This window comes from Aegilops tauschii, chromosome 7, assembly GCF_002575655.3.
Source record: "Aegilops tauschii subsp. strangulata cultivar AL8/78 chromosome 7, Aet v6.0, whole genome shotgun sequence".
NCBI classification, from domain to species: Eukaryota; Viridiplantae; Streptophyta; class Magnoliopsida; order Poales; family Poaceae; genus Aegilops; species Aegilops tauschii.
Genome location: NC_053041.3, coordinates 563577930 through 563585383, shown reverse-complemented (window position 1 = coordinate 563585383; position 7454 = coordinate 563577930). Strand labels below are relative to the sequence as shown.

The window sequence follows — 7454 nt, the reverse complement described above, 5'->3', positions numbered from 1 at the left end:
GCCGCCACGAGCTCACGCCTCATCGCAGGTGCGTGCATCTTGGCTGCCGTGCGAGCGCCCCACGCCACTCCAACTCAACGAGAGGAGGAACTGGTCCGTGCCACCGCTAACGTCGGGTGGGCTTTGCCCGGTGATGCTCACCGGCAGCGGGAAGGGGATGGAGGTGGATGTGTCCTGCGGCGGGTAAGGTTTCTCTCCTAGATCGCTCACGGCAGAGCAACATGGGAGGCCCTCGTATTCCGTTTCCGTTTGTCCGATTCGCATGTATGGCCAGATTCATCATAAGTAAACACAAAAAGTTGGTACAATAAGAATGGATCTAGCCTTGTGATTGTACTTGATTGTTTATATATTATTATTAGGTACTTCCTCTCATTCATATTATTTGTCTTATATTAGATTGTCTAAATGTATGTATCTAGACAAATCTAAGATAAGTAATATGAATTTAGATACATCTATATCTAGACAAATTTAAGACAAGTAATATAGAACGGAAGGCTCTTTCAAAAAAAAAAAAGAACGGAAGGAGTACATATGGATGCCTGCATACATACGTGAACAAGCAGACACGGTTGACCGTCGAGTACATGTATAGCCGGATAGTCCGGCCGGTCAGCACTCAACACTAGCTACAATAGGCTATGGTCCCCAGCAGTTGCTGTTGCAGTAGTTGTCACAGTCGTTCTTGCAGCTCTTGTCACGGCTGTACGCGCAGTAGCTGCATGTATTGTAGGAGCATTCGGAGTTGCATGACTTGTCGGCTTCAGCACTGCAGTCACAGCTGCCCGTGCAGACGGCCTTGCACTTCTCGATCACTGGGGTCCTGCACTCCTTGCAGCGGCTCTCATCGTTGTCGCATTCCTCTTTGCAGTCCATGGAATGGGAGGCTTGGCACGCCGGGAAGCACTGTACGCGGCACTCACCGCATCCCAGCCGCGGTCCTAGCCCCGGACCCAGCGCAGGCGCTGGCGGTATCGCCATCAGTGGTGGTGGTGGTGCCTGCGCCGGTGGTGGTGGTGGTGGTGGTATGGCCTCCGGTGGTGGCGGTGACGCCTGTGCTGGTGGCGGTGGTGCCGGACCAAGGGAAGGACAGCGTCCCAAGGAAGGTATGACCAGCAGGGCGAGAACGGCAGCGACGGCGGCCAGCTTCAGAGTAAGAGGGCCTGAACCTGACGCCATTGCGCCGTGGACACGGCAAGCAAACCTTGAGCTAGCCAGAGAAGAAACACGAGAGAACTGTAGCTACTGGTGTACTGAATGGAAGGAGCCGGGATGCATCTTTATAGGCACCCAGCTCTAGGTGCTACTCATCACTGAGATATGCGTAGATGTGCCATCTATGTAAACTACTCAATGCATGCATGTTACTACGCCATTCTACAGGGTTGACATCTGCGCAATGCATGCATGTTACTCCTACGGCTATTCATAGTGGGCTGTAACTTAGACTCGTGTTATGTATTTTTCCTTTTTCATGGTAATACTGTCTCATTTATATCATAAAGATCATAGTACAAACTATGTACATACCGACCTTGTAAAACTGAAAAAAGGACAGCCGGACGCTAGCCTTTACACACAAAAACACCATCCAAGAAGTAAAAATACAAACAAGAAGACCGAAAAATCCTTTGAGCTTGACATCAAAGCTCGTCACCTCCAGGTGGCTAGCCAATAAAGGCAAAGTCATTGCCGTTGAACGAATCAGATCGGAGCAACACCCCGGACACTCCAGATTTGGCACCCCTGCACGACTAAGACGTCGGAGGAGGAAACCATACGAGCCTTCCATGAACCACGAACCCAGCACACGATCCACCATTTTCCATATGCCGCCGATGCAAACCACAATCTACATCCACTCACCTTCCAAGCTCCGTGTCGGCGCTGGAGCAAACGCCGTCGCAACGGCGGAGCCCGAGGACACATGTCCGCCACAGGGATGCCGCTGTCGCACCATCCTTTCTTGAACAGACTGGTTTCCAAATCCAGCCCCCGTGCGGATCGCCTCGTCAGGAAGGGTCTGAAGAATTTTCATTCGGTGCTGCCATCGTCATTGCCGTAGCCAAGACGATGAATAGCCCAAAACCTAAGCTACTAATGCCTAAAATGATCCACGCGCGTGGTTCCGGTGACCCCCACACCACTGTCGACCAAGGTCGTCGGCAGAGAGGAGCCGCCGGAGGACGGCGGCGGAGGAAAGTGCCCTGGCAGCTGGAGGCGAGATCGTCGTTCTTTCTTCCAATATGTATGTTCCGTCACTTTTAGGGGTCAGTTTTGGAGATCCCCTCAGTTCAATATTATCGACCAGTGTCATGCATATGACACTACTCTGTGTTACTACCTTCGTAGTGCAAAGTATTATAGAAGTAATATCATAGATGGTTGCATTTATTAGGTTATAGACTCATTTTTCTTGGGTTGCTTTATGTTACGATAACATATTGTTATCACAAACACCCCTCTCTTCATTAACATTTGCCACATAAGTAAACTTATATTAGGAAGTGTTATGTTACTGCTCCCTCCTTTCCGTTTTACATGGTTTATCTCAAATTTTTTTCGTGTTTCCGAGTTAAAGGGCTCATCTCCATCTCCTATTGACATTCCGAGGCGCATCGAATATTTGCATGCCATAATTAAAAAGGAACTCACCAATGCATGTAATGTTCCTACTCATCTAGCAGACAATCATGCATGCACTGCAATTAATTCAAATTAATGCATCATTTAATTTGAGTAGTTTTGTAAAGTACGATATACATTCCTTCACTCACCATGTGTTTTGGTTGATGAGATTTCTTATTTAAGCCTTGTAACCGGAGGGAGTAGATAAGTGTCGGTGGAAACGACACCTATGGGATCACTGGGATCCCTTCTACGGTTGGCGGGCGCGGGGTTATGCAAAGAGCAGGTTTAGGAGCCAGCACAAGGATCGTTTACCCAGATTCGGGCCGCGAGGATGCGTAAAACTCTAGTCCTGCTTTGGTGTCTGTATTGAGTGTTCTTGAGTTCTTGAACTAGCTACGGTGCGTGCCTGGTCCAAAAGATCCGATCCTTCTCCTGGACGCCTTGGGCCTCCTTTTATAGACAAAAGGGGTCGCCACAGTGGCACACAGGAGGTGGAAAGGTGTACAGTGGATGAGTCTATCCTCTGGCACCGTCGAAAAAACGCATTTAATGCGCTGCCGACGTGCCCCTCTTGCTTTATCGGGGACGGCAAGGAATCTCGTCCCAGCTGTCACCGCCTCGCCTGGCTCCGACGCGCGTCCGAGCTGATGAGGCGTTGCAGTGCCACGTTGGCTGGCTGCTGGGCTGGCGTGTGGTGGAGTCTTCACGAAGATCCGCATGCCACCACGCAGGTGCTAGCTGAGTCAGTGTAGAGGCCGCATGCTGCCATGCAGGTGCCTGCCCAGCTGGTTGAGCTAGCAGCTGCATGGGATCGGCGGTGTAGTCTTGGCAGACGCGGGCCTGGTTGTGGCCTCGCAGGCGTCTTCGGCAAGGGCCTTGCCGTGGCATCGCGGTCGTCCCCGGCAAGGATCTTGCCGGGGGTCTCGTGGATTTCCTCGGTTAGGATCCCGCCGAGGATCGTCGTCTTCTGGTCCTCATCTGATCTTGTATGTTCATGATCTTCACAAAGATCTGCATGCCATCATGAAGGCGCCTCCCAGCCTTGGTTTCAATGTGGTTGATGGTGTTGGAGCCTCTGGGCTCAAGGGTGGCGCGCTCCGCTGGCATCGCGCCAGTTGCCTCGGCAAGGCTCTTGCCGGGGCCGCGGAGGTCGTCCCGGCAAGGGTCTTGCCGGGGGAGTCCACCTCGCCCTCTTGATCTTTGCGTCTCTGGTCTTGGTGTTGCTTTGATTGCCTTGTGCTCCGGCTTCCCTCTTCTGCCCTACTTAGCGTGGCCGTGGGCGCGGCTCTGACTGCCCGTGCACAAGTAAAGGGGTAAAAAGGAGAGCCCCTATTTTTGTACACCGACAATAAGTTATCCCACTATGACTAGCCTACTACGCATCTACCGAGCACGGCTCTTCCTTTGGACTCCTACTAATGCAGGGCAAAATGCCGTTTCAGTTCTTCCAACTAATTATGTTGTTCTACTCAACCAAACTTTGTGTACTAGCAATGTTTACCAAAGCAAGGCTGTAATTAAGGAGATTGGCCGACACACTTGAGTAATCTAGTTTTCTTTTCACTGAGATCTAACCAAAATAGGAAGTCAACACCTCTTGAAGTTGAAGGCAACATGTGACATGAACGCCACAGATCTTGACTTGCAACTTGGTACAATATAGATATACCTATGCTATAGTTTAGTACTCCCTCCGGTTCATTTCCTAACTAATAAAATATGAGTTCTAACCCCCCCCCCCCCCCCCCCCCCACACACACACACACACACACACCCACACCCACATCCACCCACCCACCCTACACTCATTATACTATTGGATTTATATTGGATTTGAAAGATTTTTCCGATAGTATACTTTTTAGGGAACATAACTCATATATTCCTGGTTAAATCAATGTTCAAAATTTGACTCAAAATATGAGGGAGTCTGGTAAAGGATGCTCTTTACACGCTTCTGGGGTGAATCACATATCCAAAAGAATCTTTTAAAAACACGAAAAATCTAAATAAGTTTACACATGCAAATGTTTATTTTATATGTGTACATTCTCGTCGAAGAAGATTCTTATTGTATTGCACTCCGGTAACAAAAAAGAAGTAAATTCCGTTCCCCAAAATAGCAATGCTTTTTCATGAAAAGTTGCAACATTTGTGGCTCAAATATTTCTTCTTCATGAAAAATTGCAATGTGTGTGGCTCAAATATATTTACATGACTAATATTGATGAAACATTTTTCACCTAGAAAATTGTAATTTGTCTTTTTCACCCATGAGGACGTAGTCTCGGGTGCATCTTCATATTAGTTGATGCAATACCACTTTCTTGTGAACACGCCATTAACAAAAAAAATTACTTGTCATGAGGCTGAAGTTGCTCAGGGCGATGGCATTAGAGAGGGAGCTTCATAGACATCAGTACACGCAGGAAGGAAAATCCCATTATGTTCAACAAAACCTAGACTTTGTCTCCTGTTGCATATAAAAGCAATAGCAAATACATGAGTATGAGTACCAATAAAAGAACATCATGCTGCAATGGGGAAGAGGGCAAAAAACACATGGACATAAGTTGAAGTGTCCGAAAAGAACCAACATACTCCCTCCGTTCTAGAATATAAGGTGCATCAGTTTTCACGAAGTCAAATGATTGTATGTTTGACTAAGTTCTAGAAGAAAATATCAACATATTGAATACCTAATAGATAAAATATGAAAATATTTTTCATGTTGGATCAGATGATATAAATTTGGTATCGTAGATATTGATATTTTTTTCTAGAAACTTGGTCAAACATGCACATGTTTGACTGTTTTAAATACAAATACACCTTACATTTTGAAACGGAGGGAATATTTAAGAACAGAATGCATGAAGTGGGTTCGGACAAATTTCAGGCTCCACCAAAGAGGAAATAGTCAAGTGAACAGAAATGGAACTAAAAATGCAACAAATAATGTTAGTGTAGTATCACCGTACCTTATTATAATTCCATAAACTGTTCTCTAGCATAAACATTGCGATTGTAGTTCGGCAATGTATCTAGCCATCTGAAGTCAAAGAAGGTACTATCAGAATAAAAAGTAATTCCAACAAAATTAACTCCACAATATAGAGAAAATGATACACCACCTATAGTAATTGAACTCGCTTAAAGCATCAGCATGCAACGTCTTCCTCACTATGCTGCCATCCCCGTGATTTCTTAAAACGACCTAGTGAAAATGTCCAACATTCGATGGTTAGAACATATGGCAACAATCCTAATTGCTCGAGTAATATAGAAAAAATACCTCAATAGTCACGTTGCTTCTTAAAGTATCTGCCTCGAGTGTTTCCTCACACATATCCATCAACATTGCACCAAACTGTGCATGATGCAAAAAAAAATGTTGTTAAAATTTCCATTTTGTATGATAAAAAACACATTACTATAAATAATAAAAAGGCAATTGCCTTAAAAGGAAATCACCTTTGGAGCACTACAGATAACTTCTCCAGCATATTCGACCAAAACATCACCAACACAAACCCCAGCTACATCGGCAGGTGATCCCTCGGCCACCTAATTACCAAATTATTAAGTCTGCCTTGTCAAAATATGAATATCACTACCATCACTCTTGAGATTTTAGAATCCACATAAAGAACATAAAAATTAGAATTGCACATATAGTCAAGTATTAGCATTTTGAGCAACCCTGCATTTAGAAAAAAAAAACTAAATAACTAGCTTTTCATGAACACGTTCAAAATGTATCTCCACTGAGTCCATTCACACCCTTATACTTGGGATGCTTTTGCCACTAAAAATTATGTTTTCCAGAAATTATCATATTCCACTAAAGTTGAGAAATCCAGAGAAGATGAGTACCAAAGAGTTTGTGTTCATAATAGTGAAAATGCCTACAAATGCTATCCACACAAAAAATATATCATCCTGAAAAAAAATGATTTGATCTTTCATGAACTAGTATGGTAATAAGTAACAAACGATAAAAAGAAGAGTTTCATACATCTGAAATATACAACCCCTTGCCAAGATATGCACATTTCTCCAAAACACGAAGTGGCAACATATCAATAGGCTTGTACATGATTCCAAGCCAAGGTCGAATTATTTTTCTACAAATCAAAACAAAGCAACATCATATGCAAGGGTGCTAAAAATAAGATATCTTGTAGTGTTGGTATAGAAATGTGTATACCCATATTTTCTCCAATGTTCCAAGCATCTTACAATAACTCCCGTTGAAAGAAAGGGTGTGTGGTTTTCTCCGTAGAAATTGATACCCACAACATCACCACTGTAATTTACAAGGGGACCTCCAACACCCGCCTAGTAAAAAGGAGCAAATAATTATGAATAGGCTGACCAAATGGCATTCCAAGCACAAGAGAGTAGCTATAGAAAATTGCACCAAATATCATGCGCAATAAACTGAAACACATTGTTCACAAGCACAAGAGAATAGGTATAGAAAATTGCACCAAATATCATGCGCAATAAACAGAAACACATTGTTCACAACAAACAACGATAGGATAAGAAAACAATTCAAGTGAAGTTTTGAATTGTACATCTTAACAGATATCTGCATCAAACATTTTCTTGTGGTATGTCTCAAAGAATTAGCACTATAACATATTTAGTTGTAATGGTGTAAGTCATGTGTTCTTAGGCTTCTGATTATGATAAAGGTCATGTTTTTGGGCCCTTTCAAAAGAAGGATGTGCTGCTATTTTATCATCCTCTAGCACATTTTGACTTACTTCCACAACTTTTAGCATGAAAGTGGCAGTACAGCATCGATATCA

At 44.3% G+C, this 7454-nt stretch overlaps 1 long non-coding RNA gene across 1 annotated transcript; it reads right to left on the bottom strand.

Moving 5' to 3' along the window:
- Nucleotides 1-4707: 4707 nt before the first annotated feature.
- On the bottom strand, nt 4708-6983 carry LOC120969572 (uncharacterized). Its single transcript, XR_006667118.2, has 3 exons — nt 6109-6983; nt 5769-6004; nt 4708-5686 (listed from the first exon to the last, which is right to left on the bottom strand). It is a non-coding gene; the product is annotated as an uncharacterized lncRNA (long non-coding RNA).
- Nucleotides 6984-7454: the final 471 nt, after the last annotated feature.